Genomic DNA, 18,632 nt, shown 5'->3' with positions numbered 1-18,632 from the left:
TTCTTTTCAAATAGAATAAGTTATGTCAGTGTTTGATTTCGAGTTACAGATATCAAATGCATCTCTTTTTTTCTTTTTCTTTATTTGGTCTTACTTGAATTTTTAAATCAAAGCTTGGTTTCTAAAACATAAGGTACTATATCACAATTCAGACATAATGTTGCACAATAGAGTACCTTGCTAACTCATATGTTTGTAGAAAACAGATCTTCTCATTGTAATAACTATTTACAGGAAGGAATTCTTAAGCTCACTCCTGACACAACACTCCATTCGTCTTTGCCTTGCAGTGAATACTCATTACTGTCTGCTAAATTAAGCAACTGATGCAATTCTTACACTGGCTGCGTGATCATGTTAGGAATAATTTTACTTAAAACATTTCTGCATGTCACCCTTTGATATTTTGATTGATTAATTCTACTAATCTACTAAGTAAAAGTGGCTGAGTGTCTTTGAAGAAAAGGGGAGTGCAGGGAAGATATATTAGAACATAAGAGCATAAGAAAGTTTACAAACGAGAGGAGGCCATTCGGCCCATCTTGCTCGTTAGGTTGTTAGTAGCTTATTGATCCCAGAATCTCATCAAGCAACTTCTTGAAGGATCCCAGGGTGTCAGCTTCAACAACATTATTGGGGAGTTGATTCCAGACCCTCACGATTCTCTGTGTAAAAAAGGGCCTCCTATTTTCTGTTCTGAATGCCCCTTTGTCTAATCTCCATTTGTGACCCCTGGTCCTTGTTTTTTTTTTCAGGTCGAAAATGTCCCTTGGGTCGACATTGGCAATACCTTTTAGAATTTTGAGCTTGAATTAGGTCGTCGCGTAGTCTTCTTTGTTCAAGACTGAACAGATTCAATTCTTTTAGCCTGTCTGCATGTGACATGCCCTTTAAGCCCGGAATAATTCTGGTCGCTCTTCTTTGCAATCTTTCTAGAGCAGCAATATCTTTTTTTATAGCGAGGTGACCAGAACTGAACACAATATTCAAGATGAGGTCTTACTAGTGCATTGTACAGTTTTAACATGACTTCCCTTGATTTAAATTCAACACTTTTCACAATGTATCCGAGCATCTTGTCAGCCTTTTTTATAGCTTCCCCACATTGTCTAGATGAAGACATTTCTGAGTCAACAAAAACTTTTTCATAGATTCCTTCTCCAATTTCAATATCTCCCATATGATATTTATAATGTACATTTTTATTTCCTGCGTGCAGTACCTTACACTTTTCTCTATTAAATGTCATTTGCCATGTGTCTGCCCAGTTCTGAATCTTGTCTAGATCATTTTGAATGACCTTTGCTGCTGCAACAGTGTTTGCCACTCGTCAGCAAATTTAAAAAGTTTGCTTACTATACCAGAATCTAAATCATTAATAGCAGAGGACCTAATACTGATCCCTGTGGTACACCACTGGTTCCCACACTCCATTTTGAGGTTTTTCCTCTAATCAGTACTTTCTGTTTTCTACATGTTAACCACTCTCTAATCCATGTACATGTGTTTCCTTGAATCCCTACTGCGTTCAGTTTGAGAATTAATCTTTTGTGCGGGACTTTGTCAAAAGCTTTCTGGAAATCTAAATAAACCATGTCATATGCTTTGCAATTATTCATTATCGATGTTGCATCCTCAAAAAGATCAAGCAAGTTAATTAGACACGATCTCCCTTTCCTAAAACCATGTTGACTGTCTCCCAGGACCCTGTTACCATATAGGTAATTTTCCATTTTGGATCTTATTATAGTTTCCATAAGTTTGCACATAATAGAAGTCAGGCTTACTGGTCTATAGTTACCTTGTTCAGTTTTGGTATTACGTTTGCAATTCTCTAGTCTGTCGGTACCACCCCTGTGTCAAGAGACTGCTGCATGATCTTGGTTAGCGGTTTGTAAATAACTTCTTTCATTTCTTTGAGTACTACTGGGAGGATCTCATCCGGCCCAGGGGATTTGTTTATTTTAAGAGCTCCTAGTCCCTTTAACACTTCTGCTTCGGTTATGCTAAAGTTATTTAAAACTGGATAGGAACTGGATGACATGTGGGGCATGTTGTCCTTATCTTCCTTTGTAAAAACTTGTGAAAAGTAATCATTTAATCTATTTGCTATTTTTTTTCTTTATCTGTGATTTTGCCATTTGTATCTCTTAGACATTTAACCTCCTCTTTGAATGTTCTCTTGCTGTTGTAATATTGGAAACACATTTTGGAATTGGTTTTAGCCCCCTTAGCAATGTTCATTTCTATTTCTCTCTTGGCCTTTCTAACTTCCTTTTTGACTTGCGTTTGCAGTTCCGTGTACTCTTTCTGTGTACTTTCTTTTTGGTCCCTTTTTAATGCTCTGTAAAGTGCCTTATTTTGCTGAATATTTTTTTTTTATTGATCTATTAAACGATTTTGGCAATTTAGTTTTACATTTAGATTTGTCTACTTTAGGGATGTAATTGTTTTGCGCCTCCAGTACTACATTTTTGAAGAACAACCATTCTTCTTCTGTGGGTGTTTTCTCTGTTTTACTCCAATCTACTTCTGTTAGTCTCTGTTTCATACCTTCATAGTTTGCTTTTCTAAAATTGTAAACCTTAGCTTTAGTCATTACTTTTGGGGATTTAAAAAACACTTCAAATGAGACCATGTTGTGGTCTGAGTTTGCCAGTTGTTCTCTGACCTCTGTTTTAGTTTTTCTGTCTTTGTTATTTGAAAAGACTAAATCAAGGCATGCCTCCCCTCTAGTGGGTGCCTTGACAAATTGTGTTAGGAAGCAGTCATTTGTCATTTCCACCATTTCTATTTCATCCGTCGTGCTACCCACCGGGTTTTCCCATTTTATATGGGGGAAGTTGAAATCCTCCATTAGTATGGCTTCTCCTTTGCTACACACATTTCTAATGTCATTATATAACAGGTTATTTTGCTCACCGTCTGAATCTGACGGTCTATAGCATGCTCCTATTATTATGCCCTTTGAATTTTTGTCCGTTATTCTGACCCATATTGATTCGGCTTTGTTTTCTTTGTCCAGGTTTAACACCTGGGCTTCAAGACTGTTTCTTATGTATAGCGCTACCCCTCCTCCTCTTCTGTCCTGCCTGTCTTTCCTATACATTGTATACCCACAAATATTATATTCGTCCCCATCACTCTTAGACAACCAAGTTTCTGTAATCACATCATAGTTACTTGTTAGTGCAGTAGCTTCAAGTTCTAAAATTTTGTTTCTGATACTTCTAGCATTTAGATAAATACATTTAATGGTTGTCTGACCTGAGTTGTTGTCCTTGTTTTGATGCGGTCTCCCTTCTGTTTTTTTGTTGATTTCTCTCCCCTTCCTTTCTAGTTTAAATGCTTCTGAACCTGCTCGAGGATCTTTTCTCCAAGTAGACTGGTTCCCTTGTTATTTAAATGCAGTCCATCCCGTCTATACAGATAGTCCTCGTTGTAGAATGTGGTCCAATGATCAAGATAAGTGAAGCCTTCCCGTGTGCATCACGTCTTCAGCCATGCGTTTTGATTAATTATTTCCAGCTGTCCATATGGTCCTTTGCAAGGTGCCGGTAGTATACCAGAAAATACCACAGTTTTGGTTTTCTCTTTTAATTTCCTTCCTAGCTCTCTGAATTTGTTTTGCAGGGATTTTGGTCTGTCTCTTCCAATGTTGTTTGTACCGATGTGGACGACTACTACCGGGTCGTCTCCTGTTCGTTCTAGGAGCCTGTCCACATTCTCAGTGATGTGCTTGACCGAGGCTCCCGGAAGGCAGCACACTGTTGTAGTAAGGGGGTCCAAACTGCGAATTGAACTTGCTGTGTTTCTCAATATGGAGTCCCCAACAATCATGACCTCCCTTCTTTTTGCTGTCTGGTCACCACTGTCAATAGGGTCCTGGATGTTGTTCCTTTCGTTCTCTTGTTGTTGGTTTTGCTCATCAGAATTTTGAAGTGACTCAAATTTGTTGGTTGTTTTGATTTCTGGTGGTTGTGTTTGACTAAGTTTCTTTTTTTCCCTGCTTCTGCCTACCTGAACCCAGCTGTTCTGAACTTCTATCTCCCTGGTGGCTTTCATTCTGTTAGGGGTGATGCAGACTTCCATGAATTGTGGGTGTGCCAGCTCCTCAAGATCCTGTTGCTGACTCATTTCTTCCAGTTTCATTTCTAGCATACTTACTAGTTTATGCAAGTGCTGGATCATGCGGCACTTTACGCACACTTGGTTTAGCTCTGCTGGGTTTTCTCGGATTTCCCACATCATGCAGGTGTCACAGATTACTGGCTTGAAGACCATGTTGAGGGTTTTTTTTTAAGTTTAGTTTCTTCTTTCAAACTGCTTCTAAACTGCTCTGCACTTTTCCACGCCTGTACTTCTCCCATTCGCTGTTGCTGGGAAGACTGCCTCGTTTAACTGCGTTGTTCTGCTGTGCTGTTGGCTCCTCCCCTCGCCCGTGTCTCAGAACGGCGCTGAATTTGAATCAGCTGCTCCGAGTTTCAGCTTGTTTGTTATCAGAAAAACACAAGCGGCTATTTGACTTTGAGCTGCAATGTTTCCCCAATGTCCTGTGTTTTCTGATTAAAGCAATTAAAGATGCAATTTCTCCTTACTGCTTCTAAACTGCTCTGCACTTTTCCACGCCTGTACTTTTCCTACTCACTGTCGCTTCCACTTGCTGTTGGGTTAATATTGTTGATTAAAGAAGCCACAGTTAGTGCTGCAAATCAACAGTAAGTGCTACGAATCCACAACTTTTTTTTCATAATTACAAATTGTGACTAAGCTTCTTTATTTAAGTATAACTTTGAACACAGTTATGGATCCGTAACATGTCTTTGGTGGATAAAACACGCTCATCAACAAAAGATGGGTTTTAAGCAGGACGATACTTGTATGTAATAAACCCTAGCTCATGTTGTGGAGCACTAACTAAGCTTAACATAATGTTAATCCAGTTTACTGACTTTAAATATACACAAATCACAGATTTAATATACTTTGTTTTAATGTCCACCACATTCTTGTCTATACACAGGTCCTTGCCTTCCCACAGACAGCTTTGAAACCTGTAATTTTTTATTGCCTGGTTTGTTAATTTATGAATAGGTGTGTTAGTTTAACTTATTGTAAACGTGCAATAATGCCGTTTTTTTTTTTTTTTTTTTTTTTTTTTTTTTACTTTATAAATGTACAAAAGAGCTCTTAAAAAGTGTTTCAAATATATGCTAACTAATGACCAAAAGTTAAAAAAAAACAAACCTTAAGCTTAGATTTAAAAACATTCAGCCTGCATGCAACTGCTACATGTGATGCAAGATGGACTGTATTCTAGCAACCTGAGAAGCTACCGTCTTGAAATTAGCTCAGGGAACTGTCAAGTGACAATAAAAGGTGCATCTACTGCATAGTAGGTGCATCTGTGAAGATAAGAAACAGCACAGCAATATCCAATACATCTTACAAGTATTGTTATAACTTAGATGGAGGTGGTACTGGCTCTTTAATACAAACTCTACCCAGTCCTTCAACACCGCAGCTTAATAAAGACAAATACTTCATTAGAGTGCCCCTTTCCATGAATTTGTGGTTTGTAGTATAGATGATCAGGTCGTGACATCACATCGTAAACCACATGGCATAATAAACCAATCAAACTCCTTTACAATCTATCTATCAGAAAATCCAACATGCTATGGCTGAAGGTGACAGTAGAAGCATTATCAAACTACTGCAGGGCTGTCAGTGACATTTTATTAGTTCTCGCAGATAACTCAAAGATTGCATTGAGACTGCATTGTAGAGCTTGGAAATATGACCTGTTTTCCCAATCCTGTCTGAACTTTAGCTGGTTTCCAATTAATCAGCATATTGGTTTTTAATTGCTCATTGGTATCGGTAAGAACTCCACACCCTCCACAGGCCTATGCTAATGGTCAGCTGTTAGTTTTCAGAACATGACTTAGTTGTTTAGTTACAGGACTTTTGCTTGTGGAATTAAATGTCCTTTTGAATTAACTGTCGCAAAGAAACAGGAATGGTAAAGATATATATGCTTAAAGAATAAGTGGGGTTCAGAAAATATATACTGTTACACATTCTCACGTGTTGCATCACCTGTTTAAATAAAGTACCTGTAATTTATATTTTCATTGTGAACATCCTGACAACTTTTTACTATAAAGTCTGTTTCAATGCTCTTTTCAAAGTGTTAGCTCTCGTGAACTGCATTGATAGTGTAAGGATTATTGCCCACATTGTCAAACAGGTAACCAGCAATAACATTCCATGGTGTGAGACAGAACAGAAAAGCCAGAGCACTTGTTATGGTCTTTTTTTAAAAAATGTTATCGCTCTTCCTGCAGTGATTTAGGAGACAGATCTCAAACCCCAGTGTACTAGAGCGGACATTTTGAAAATAGCTTTGAAACAAACTTTATAGTTATAAGAGTAAAAAGTTGTCAGGATTTTAACAAGGAAAATAAAAATGACAGGTATGTTATTTAACCCTTTAAGGACCAGGATCGTCTAAATCTGATCATACTGAAGTGGGCTTCTAAAAGCGCAATCTTGTAAAAAAACCCACTTCATTTTGGTGACATACAGGGCCACCATACTTTACAGTACAGACTTGAAACACATATCACTGGATAAGGGAGGGACTGACATTCACTTCCTGGTAGTTTTTTGTGTGTGTGTGTGTGTGTGTATCTGACGGCACTGAGAGGGGCACTTGTCTAAAGGGCGGAGAAAGATTTGGCAGTGCAGAGAGAAAAGCCATCTCAGCCTGCTTCAGAGGAACTTGTAGATTTTTGGTTTCCTTTGTTTGTTTGTGAAATGTACATGAGTGAAACTTAAATGTATACTTCTTTAATCAGGGTATCCTGCTTTTAATATAAATCTTGTTATTATTTTTTCTTATTATTTCTTAAACATTAACATATCTCTCTACAGCATCAGCTTGGACAATGGCACTTTCTTAAAGTAAATTTGATTTGCTTGCTACAAGAAGCTACACAATAAAGGCTATTTGAAGCAAAACACGTTTTCTATCTGTGGAAATAAGCTGTCCATGACTTTGTGTTCGATATTGTGCCTGTGTTTTGAAAGTATTTCATTATATTCTGCTGCACAGTTGTAATTTAACTGTAGAATGTGTTTTTCTGCTTCAGAAAATAACAGGGCTGTCAATCTCAACTCAGAATAAATCCAGCCCAGGCCTTTTCACTTCCTTCATAATGCCTGTGCACAGAATGAAACTCAATGTACACCTTTTACATGGTAATATTCATTGACAACCACTTGCATAATCATCTGGTGATGCCTGCAGGAGAAGCATTTTATTGAAAAATAGAATGATGGTTGTGTCGTGTTGAGTTGGGGGATACGTCTATTATATGAGAGAGTGTGTTTTGCATATGACTTCCCCCATGTTTTTTGTGTATGACTCCTCCCATGTGTATGATGCTTATGACCCCCCCCCCCTCCCCCCACAATACATCTTGCATTGAGAAATACATCTTTGGAATCGGAATAAAGGAATGTAACACAGCTAATGTGCAGTCATCTTTTGGTAAGTTGCATTTTCAGAATCATATCATGTACAGTATTACAACACCATATGTAAAATATTGCCATCTTAATCCACAAAAACAATGAAATACATCCTATGTAACCTATATTTGACATTTAATTTGTAGTGTTCTGTGGAACACGGGCAATCGTTTACCCTAGAAAAAATTAAATACAGTACCTGAAAGCAGATATACGTGTTTATCATGTTTCCCACACAGCACTACTTGTGGTCTGCTCTATTTATATTGTGATTTAGACAGACACAGCCTTGTTTCAATAAGCGGTAAACTTAACACATGCTGAGACACTTAGGAAAGTTAGCACCATTAAGTAAATATGTTTTTTATATCAAGTCCCTCCCATGCGGTATTAGGGGAGAGAATTTGATTACGTTTCCACGGATTACCATTATTAATTGTATGTAAATGACTTTCACATGGTATCTTTTTCCATGCGATTCATTTTGCGTGTCATTTGCCACTGGTTAGTGAATATAGCAGGTGTACAAAATGTACAATAACAGGCTTACTGTGTGGTAAAGTGGTTACTGCTGGTTTTTTTTTACTAGTTTTGTATTGGATTGACAGCAGCATAGGGACTTTTTTTGTTAGTATTATTATTTTTTTTTACGATTGCACTGATCTTGGCTCTCTATAAAGGGCTGCTGTGATTTAGAAAAGACCTTTGTTTCTAATTAGGTGTATTTTATTTTGAATCACTTTATATAAGATGCTCAAATGATTTGTACATGTGTGTTCCTTTGTTACAGTAAATAACATAATAAAAATGCTTTAAAAATAAATAAACACAAATAATAAAGCATATAATAGTTTCGCTACACTACAATCTAAATAGTACACAAATTAACACTTATCTTAGGCAGTCTACATTCATTAAGTATAGTGTTCATGCTTCAATAGGGACAGAAAAGCTGGAAATTTAATGAAATGTTAAGAAATGTAAAGTCCTCCTGTCACAAGAATGTAGGATTGACTTGAGGTGGCTGTTACATCTTAGTTCTAGAAATATCAATTGGTAGAATCATACTTGCTGCTACTGATCTTTGCTGCAAGCTGAGCATCTCAGTCACAAAGATGTGATGTCAATTTAACACTTTCAAAGTCATCAATCAGCAATGAATAGGAGCTCAACATCTGTCCACCACTGCAGAATGAATCTAACAAGTGATTGCAACAACCAGGCTAACAGCAGCTCTGGCATGGACTGCTGTCTAGAAAAGACCAGACCCATGTCTTTCTAGCAATGCAGGTACAGTGTTCAACACAACAAGAAAAAAATATATACAGCTATGGCCAGAAGTTTAGTATTACCTAGAATTTTAGGATTGAAACATACTTAAAAAAAACAATTATGAACATAATTGAGATCTTTTATTTAACATAATGTAATCAAAGAAACAAAATGATAATGCATAAGTCTACCAGAAGCCACAATAGACCTACATTATTTCATGTTAGATTTCTAAATGTCTTTTATTTTTTTTGTCATTTTTTGAAAAACTACGTCTTTGGAAAACTACAAACGGTAAGTAATTCAATATGTTAACGTATCTGAAAGAACAGTGTACTTTAACAAGAAAAGAAAGTCTGGGTAAAATAAAGTCAATTTCTTACTGATACAAGTTAAAACATTTTAACAGGAAAGGAACATGTGCGGAGATTGCAGTTCATAAAAGAATATGTCATCTTAGAGGAAGTGCCTAACTAAGAGGTTAGATTAAAAGGCAACACTTTATATTAAGGTGCTGCTTATTAATGTTTTATAAATGTTTTGTGCACATATAATATATGCTTAATAACTATGTTATAGAGTGTTAATACAGCACTGTATATGTTTTTTAGCCAACTAATCTACTTTGGGATATTTAATCGTAATTATGTCTATGGCAATTGCATGGTTATCAACTATATACAATGCTTTATTAATATTCTATAACATAGTTATTAAGCACATATTATACATTTTAAAAACAATAATAAGCTGCACTTAAGTGTTACCAATTAGGAGAGCTATCCTTACAATGGTGCAGATCGAAATTGTGAAATTGTAAACTTAAATAATATCACAAAAACAATTCTGAGAATCAAAACCTGGTATTAATATCAACACATAAAATATTCATAAAATAATACATTCTTTAGAAAATCAGGTTAAAAAAAGTCAAATATGATTAAAAAAACATATATAACAAATATCGAAGCAAAGGGGGTCATATTCTCAGTGGACATGCATAGAGATCTAAGGTTAGGTAGAAAGTACTGATGATTCATATTAATGGGGAGCAAGCATGTAATGAGATACAACAAAAAACCCAGCATCACACTGGAGGCCAGTTAATGATGCCTAGCTAGAACAAGAAGTGTAGGTAGCCACAGGATAACAGAAATGAGTGGGATGGAAAAATACACCAAACAATATTCACAACAGTCCTAATGAGTCCTTAAATGAGAAAGTGAGCTGTGGAAATGATGCAAATTATTTTTTTATTTTATTTTTGTGACATTCAAAGATTCATATAATGTACAAGGTAAGTTTTGATAACTGTAAGACAGTTACTGTTGGCTGTAAAGGCTAACACTAAAACAATCACCCTACGTATTTTACTCAGTGTAAACATATTTAGGTCAAGCATTGCAAAAGTGCAAAAAATAACAAGCTATGTTTTAAAGGCTGTTTAGCTGATCCACTATCTAACGGTATAACTTTGCAAGTAAATTATAAAATCATTGATTGAGATTCATCTAACAGTTTTGACTGGGTCACTCTGAACTTAAACATGAGAAGGTAACACTTTACATTAAGTTTACTTTACAGTAGCTCCTTAGTAAATAGATGTGTAGGTACACATAATTGCAATGTTATTATGCATAATTTTTTGCATGCTCTAAACCTAATCCTAACCGTAACCCTAACCCTAACTCGAACTCTAAACCTATCCCTAACTATAATCCTTTTCTGATCCTATTTACATATATTGCACAAACAGATTTACACATTAAGTACATTGTAACTATGCATACTAACATTGTAATTATGTATAAGTACATATGTATTTACTAAGTAACCACTATGGAAATACACAGTAATTAGAGAGACTTCATGTAAAGTGTTACCCATGAGACATGCAACATTGCTTCCAAAGAGCAAATATATGGATAAGTTCATGCCTCCAGCTTTGCATCTCTGCCTCTCAGTTGCTATTCTGAAAATGTTCCAAATATCACATTCCATTGACGTAGTCTATATGTATTTCATGACAATCACACTAGGTCTGTGATATTTTAGTTAGGTTAGGAATGGCACCAAGCTGAAACCAGAGCGAAGCTAGTTAAACAGATATAAACCCACAGGGCATTTACAACAAAAAGACAAAAACAAATTCTACATATGGACCTAGCAAGGGCGCAAAACGTAAAACCCCAAATAAACCTTAATTAACTAAAACATATTGTAGCATGTCTTTTTGTCTGCTATCCAGTGCCCCCCCAAAAAACGAAAATCAATCCATGCTTGTCTTTGGTTGCCGATTGGGAGTGTAGTTGCCAATATGTCTAGCTGAGAAGTATAAGGTAAAATAGTTTCATTTTTGATATGGCAAGATCACCTGATCAAGTGTTTCCATCAATGATGTACAGACTAGCCCAATAATTTACCCCCTTGCTGGTACTGGCCCTTCCTTTTTGAAAATGTTTCTTCCCAGAGTGTGTTTTAGTGTCCTTATGAGGACACTAAAAGCTACAAGTGCGTACTTAAAATGAACACATTGCAGGCCAAGGTGCTGCCTACTTCTGCAGAGATAGTACTGGAATTGCTGCCAAACAAGAGTAGATACAGTTGGTCCCATTTGCAGCGTCAGATTATTCTCAAGTAACAAAAGTAGCCTTTGGACTTGTCGTTAAGATTCCTGAATAGAAGAGCAATACTGGAGAGTACCTGCTGGTGGATTTACTGATGTCCTGTAGGTATACTATAACCATAGGGATCGGATGGTGGCAGTCCTTAAGATAGTCATGTTGTACCCCTCAGTCATTGCATTCCAGTGAATCTTAGAGTATCTCAGATTCCAGTTTGGCAATAGAAAAAAAATACAAGTATGTACTGGAAATTAACACATCACAAACCATAGATTCTGCCTACTCCACAACAGCATGTGTTTCAAAATAAAGTAGTAGCAGACTCCAATACCTACCCGCTGATGAAAAACCAATCAGCAGCCATCTTCACAGCCTTTATCAGCTACTGTATTGTCACAGACAGTGCTGGCACATCCCTTTTGTGCTATAAGTAATTAGATCCTTTTGCATGGAAGGCCTTGGTTGCAAGGATGTATGGTTCTTTGATGGACCCAGATTCAATGTTTGCCCACTGACGATGGGAATGAGAATGTAGAGAGCTTCCCTTATTGGGCAAAAGCATCTTTTTAAATTAGACTCAGAGCCTCAAAACATTCTGATCCAGCAACAGTAGAATGCCAAACTCTATGGAACAAAGTTAATATGCCAGAAGCAATCAAACTAGGTTTGATTATAGTAAGAAAGAAACACGTGTATAGTTTAAGTGCAATATCAGTCAGGTGTTTTATTTGGAATAAGTTTTAAGACTTGATCTAAAATGTGCCCTTGAGTAACAAGCAAATTCTAGAAAGACTGAAATAATACAGCTGTTAGAAATGTTATATTTGAAAAAGCAAGAAAATAACACAAAATAATATACTTTAAATATATTGTGAACCAATTTAAGGAAAATAACTAAGTTTGTAATATCATTCTTAACTTCTTGTAGTAGAAGCAGTGTTAGAGATGACTAATTGGTTTTGGCAGATGAAGCAAGGATTTTTTCTGAAGGTCAGCAATTTAAAAGCCAAGATCCTCTCTATAATGAGCAATCTCGTTAATATTAACAAACAAAATACCTTTTGGATAATAGAAGGTAGTTTATATTAAAATAAACATTTTGCTATATATCATAGAAATTAATTAGAACCTGGCAAGAAGAAATGGGAACGAAAAGCATACGATGGTTTATTGCATTAATCTCAAATTTGGTCTAAAATAATGAGCACTAGAAAATGCTTAAGGTAAGGTTTCATATTAATCAAAACTAAAAGTGGCCAGAGGGTAGGTCATCTTAAAACCTGCTTCAACTGGATTTTGTATGAACAGCAAAATAGGTAAAACTTAGTTCAGTCAGAATAATACTATTGCCAATATATTAATGGTAGCCTGTATTTAGATGTAAATAACTGGACCTTCCACTAAAAGCTAAAAAGACTTCATAACAGATCAATGGAGTAAAATAATATTACAATTTCTAGGAGCGACTGTTATACTGAAGTAACTGAATCAGAAATTCATCTTATAATGTCATTTAAGGTTAAACTGTTGAAAGAACATATTGAGAGTTCATTATAACAGATGTTTGACATTGACAATGTTGTGAACAAACTGTTAAAACACATTTGAGATAATCTTCATTTAATTAAAACCTTTGCGGTCCTATATTGGACCAGGTCTGACAATACAATTTTCCCTTTCCAGTCCAATGACCCTGTCCGACATCATCAAAAAGACATCAAGTACAAGTCTCTAGATGTTTTTTTTTTTTCCAGAAAAAGTCAAGAAAACCTTTCAATGGCTGAGTGAGACTGATAGGAGCTGAATGAAGTCGAAAAAATGGGCGTATCTGAGCAGTACACATAGCCCCTGCACCACAGAGATAACACGGACACAAACAAAGGAGATAGCTGCTTCCGCATCCACCATTCATCACAAACATTTGCAGAGCTTTTTGAGATGTTATAGTAATAAAATAATGACTTGGATCACATTATTGAGGAGTTTGGTGATAAAACGAGTGAAAAGGAAAGGATATATCAGTATGCACCTCTAAAAAGAGGTATGTGAAAAATACAATGAACAAGCGGTGGAGCTTGGCTAGAGATGCAGTATTTATGTCCTTTTGCTGTGCAGTGCCTTTTAAACCTGTTTTAATATCTATATATATATATATATATATATATATATATATATATATATATATATATATATATATATATATATATTTTTTTTTTTTTTTTAAACAGTGTGAGTGATAATAAATTGGCATGCCTGATAAGCACTGAATAAATTGACTGCTATAATCAGTTTAAGAGTTAATTTAGTTTCTGTCTCCAACTAAACAAAAAGTCTTTTAGTCATTACAATATGAATTAAACTAAAGAATATAAATGTTTAGTTTATATAAATGTTTTACTACAATAAAAAACAGGAACTGTTACGTTTGAATATAAGATAATAAAGTGTAAACTGTATTTAATTAACTTTACTACACAATAGACTTACTGGAAGAAAAATAACCTTGCCTGTACCTGCTTGCAACCGTGCGGTGCCAGACATGGAATGTTCCTTTTGCCAGTCAAAGCAAGATTTACTTGTTGTCAGCAGTTTTTTAATCCAAGGCCTTTCTATGATGAGCAAATTTAACTCTCTTCATTATATCATAGAAATGAATGAAAACTTGGAAGCCAAAGCGAGCATTTCATATAAATTAGAAAAGTCTACAGTATCAGTTCTTATCAGACAGGTAGAACTTTAATTGGGATGATGTCTGTGAACCAAAAACTACTTCATGCAGTGAATTTTGAAAAGTGCTTACAGTTGAATTTCATATTAATTAAAACACTAGTCTTGGCAAGTAAACAGTGTGTCTGAAACCTGCTTGTGCAGGCTTTTTTTTTATAAACAGAGGTCAGGCTTAGTCCAGGAATGGCACAGTTAAATAAAGCTATTATATTTAACATGTTCTTAGTAGCTTAAATTTAAATGGAAATAACTTAACTGATCACTGTATGCTTACTGGTTTATATTCAAAGGTGTATGATAAACCCCTACAGTCTTTGTTATTTGTTAACACACCTGTATATGAAAGTAAACTAATCTCAAAAGTTGACAAGATATACTGCTCAGAGGAAAAATATATTGTAGACCCAGGTTAATATAATCATACAGAAAGTTGATGTTATATATTAAATATATAAAACTATGAGATTATGTTCCTATATTTTTGGAAAGTTAAATCCAATTAATTTTTAATGTTGTTATATAGCTCAAATTAGTTTTAACCTTTTAGAATATATCATTAACTCAAAGATACAAACTTTCAAGGCAGATTGATGATCAGATTTAATTGAGACTCTTGATGTATTAAATGGAGGGAAAATCCTACAAGCCCAGAGCAAGACCCCATTCACCACCATTGAACTTGATCTTGAAAGCTGACATGGTCTCTGAAAAATTGATTGTGGTTTGGTCATATTTAGAAATCTGCCTTTTGAAGACAGTTCATATTTTTCAATAAGTCCTACACTACACTTCCATATACTGGAAGGTAAACATATATTTTAATTTATATCTTGTTTATATTGAATACATTGCTATAAGGTATTGAAATTATGTTCTAGTCTTAAGAGTGATATATTGTAGGTTGTAGGATTTAACGGTGGGTGCTCTATCTTTTTGCATTTTATGGCCTAAAGGCTAAGTATATGATAACCATATTTGTATTAGTTTATTGAAGTATTAATACTGTTAAACCTGTAAAGGCACTGGATCACCCAGATTGCTTATAACTTGAAATTTACGGTGGTTTGCACAACCAAACAATTTGATTTTTAAAACCTTTAATAATTGAAAAGAGCACTATTACTGCTCTGATTCATTAAAACTTCAAATTAAATGAGTCAGTTTGTTTTCCTTGCTAATTAAAAAGCTGTCTGGACATGTAGCACACCCATTACACAAACAAAAACCACTTACATGAGTTTAAAACATCTATGTATATGTACAAATCTGACAGTATCACCCCAACTGAGCACCACTGCCGCAATTCAAGAGAGAACAAGTGAAATTATGCAAAGTCCAACAAGAGACTTCTGCTCTACCAAACAAATTAATGCAACAATGCACAGAATACAATAACATGAAGTTCAATGGGTACAGTCAGTAAAGAAAATACTCTTTCATTGTTTATTTCTGTAGACCTTTCCGTTCTGCCCTTCTGTGTCACCCTGAATGTTCATATACTGGATCCACATCTTTCATTAAAAAAAAAAAAAAAAACCTGATGAATCATCCAATTCTGTGGTGCATCTATTGTGATTCTGCAATCCATCTGCTTTCCTCAAAGTCTTGGCATTCCTCAAACCCCCCACCCCCCACACACACACAGAAATACCTTTTCATGCTAAAGCATTCTTGGCAGAACATGTAGTTCACAGCACTTAGATGTTTAGAGAGAGCATTTGCATTGCCATGGAGTTTTCTAGGTCACTGTCAGAAATTATATAGCCAAAAAACATTTGAATACATCTGTCATTCTTGGCCCTATAGATAGAAATAGCAAATTATTTTAAACACATCCTGCATTGACTAGGAATGTATTTTCATCTCCTTGTAAATCAAAATGAAATATAACATAGCAGATGTGCGTACTGATGAAGCAGTCTATGGAAAACAGGAAGCTGAACTGCTACACCCGTACACAACAATCTACCCCTTTTAGCATGCATTCCTATTGTAATGATACTTTGCTACTGCAAGTGGTTACTGTTCCTTTAATTAATATTCATAGTTGTTTAGTGCCACCTTGTTGGTTGTATACTGTTGAATAGCACTCCATTGTGAAGAAGATGTTGAAGAAGATGTGCTTTGGGTAAATATGGAGTAATATGTGTTACCTTGAGGGCTGAAAAATAGAAGTATCTGTTTCCACAATGTTATAGAGTGAAATTGTGGAACTGTAGGCTATGTATGGTCTTGAGAATTTGACTACTTTGTGCTTGTACCAGCAATCTGTTTCTACTCTTTCCATGCTGCCTTCTGGTCTGGATTACCGTCAAACTGTTCTGTCCTTGAAAACACTACTTTCAAAAGGATCAGGATGATCGTAACACATTTCTTAACAGTTCCACAGAGATAAGTACCAGTTTTGCCTTTTGTAAAACTGGTGAAAAAAATATGAATTTCTGTTGAAGTCTTGAACAGTGGATAGCAAAAGCAATCAGAATATTTTCATTGTTGCGCCCTTCATATCTTCAAGATTATTGATTGTTGTGTCTGAAGAAAGTGGGATTTGCAATTGCCAAGCAGGGCTTGAGCTTGGATTTAGAATTGGATTTGACTTATCATATTTCTTTCTTTGGCACTCTATGTAGGAAAATACGGGAATAATACAAAATAATAAAAAAAAATGGCTTAAGACTATCAAGTTCAAATACAAGATACAATGTAATTGAGAGGGACGGTAGTTCCTCGTGCCAAGTTATCAGCAAAGTACGAGAACTGCCTGACTCTGTATACAGCAAGGATATTTTACATGTTTTCAGGGTATTGGCGCAGCAAGTAAATCAGCCAACTATTTCACTTGTAGTTCCCAACACCTAGGTGAAGTGTACAAAAAAATGTCAATACATCATATAATAGATAAGAGAAATAAGTCACAAAGTAAGGTAAAAATGTCCTCCTTTTTGTTGTTTTGTTGCAGATTTTTGCAGACCCCAGGCACTTTTATCCATGTTTTGTATATTACAGGACATCCAGGTTTAATGACAATTAACTTATTTTGTCAACATGGAAATATACTAGAGAACACATTTATATTGATGTCTGTACCATTTATATTAAACGATTTATTAATATTTTTAAATGGACTAGTCGCACCCATCACAGGCACAAAAAAAAAAAAACTTTTTTGAAGAGCCCAGGGAGTTTTAATCCATGCATATGTATACCTGAAACAAAAACACTTTGATAAAATGAAAAAACTGCAAGTTATCAAAAGTGCTCAGGCATTTAAATTAGAACAAGTGATAAAATATTATAGTTCTGTTTAGGCACGGGGATTGCACAAATTAGTTCACGTGCTGGGATTCAAGTGAATAATGAATTAGTAATTGAATCCCGGCACAACAGTATGTATAGATGCGTGTTTCACTCACTTGGGGTTGTGTGTTTTCGGTTAGTGGAGAATGGGTGTGGAGAGGAGAAATAAAAAGTAAAATAATAAAAATTGACTACGACATGTTGGAAGCACCAGCAAGGAACTTGTTTGTCTGTTCGTCCACTGTTCTGTCTGTCTGTTTGTTTGGCCATTGCGCCATGTTTTGTTTTGTTTAAAGTTTTTATTTTACAAAAACCGGCGCCAGCAAGTGCATTCACCATTGCTGTGTGTGTTTCTTCCGTGTCTGATGTCACTGCTCAGGCCAGCTTGCCACACTCTCCAAAACAATTTAAATTTGAACTGACTAATACATTTTGTATTAAAAAGACACTTTTACATAAACATTAAGGGTCACTATTGTCACTAATTACACTTAAATTGCATGTGTGGTTACATATTAATGACATTGTAAAGACCACACATGTAAACAAAGTGTCACTACAAAAGACCACTTCTCACAATTTTCATTTTGTAAATAAGCATACTGTTGCACTGTCACTACACATACTTAAGTGTAATTACTGTGTTACTTTCAGGGACCACCAAAATCTGGAATCTTGAAAAAGAATGGACAGAATACCAGAGCTATACAGCAGGTCTATTAATTTTGAAACTGTCTAATATGGAATAATAACAATAAAATGTAGTTTATGTTTCCAAAACATGATAATATTAATTATTGAAGAACAAAATCACTAGCCAAGGTGTGGCCAAACGTGGCCGTTGCCCCGGTCGCCCCGTCAGGTTTGGGTCATGCATTTTTTATTTATTTACTGCATAACTTTACTCCATGAAGTGTGATGTGAATGTACTGTTGCACTGGGGTATGTTTGCATTCAGCAGCTGCGTGACATGTTTAATGCGTGCGCCACCAGTAACAGGGAGTTGAGAGCTGCGACAGAGTTCATCAAATGTATTCTTGTTATTAGATACAACAGTTAAGTTCAATACCGGATTCGTGTCTTCTATTTAAAGAAGAAACGCACATATTGTATTTGGTCGAATCCAAACCCGGCTCAAAAATTAAGTATTTGGGCCGAATCTAATGTGTGTAC

This window comes from Polyodon spathula, chromosome 5 (assembly GCF_017654505.1).
Source record: "Polyodon spathula isolate WHYD16114869_AA chromosome 5, ASM1765450v1, whole genome shotgun sequence".
Classification (NCBI taxonomy): Eukaryota; Metazoa; Chordata; class Actinopteri; order Acipenseriformes; family Polyodontidae; genus Polyodon; species Polyodon spathula.
Note: the sequence above shows the minus strand (reverse complement) of the source record.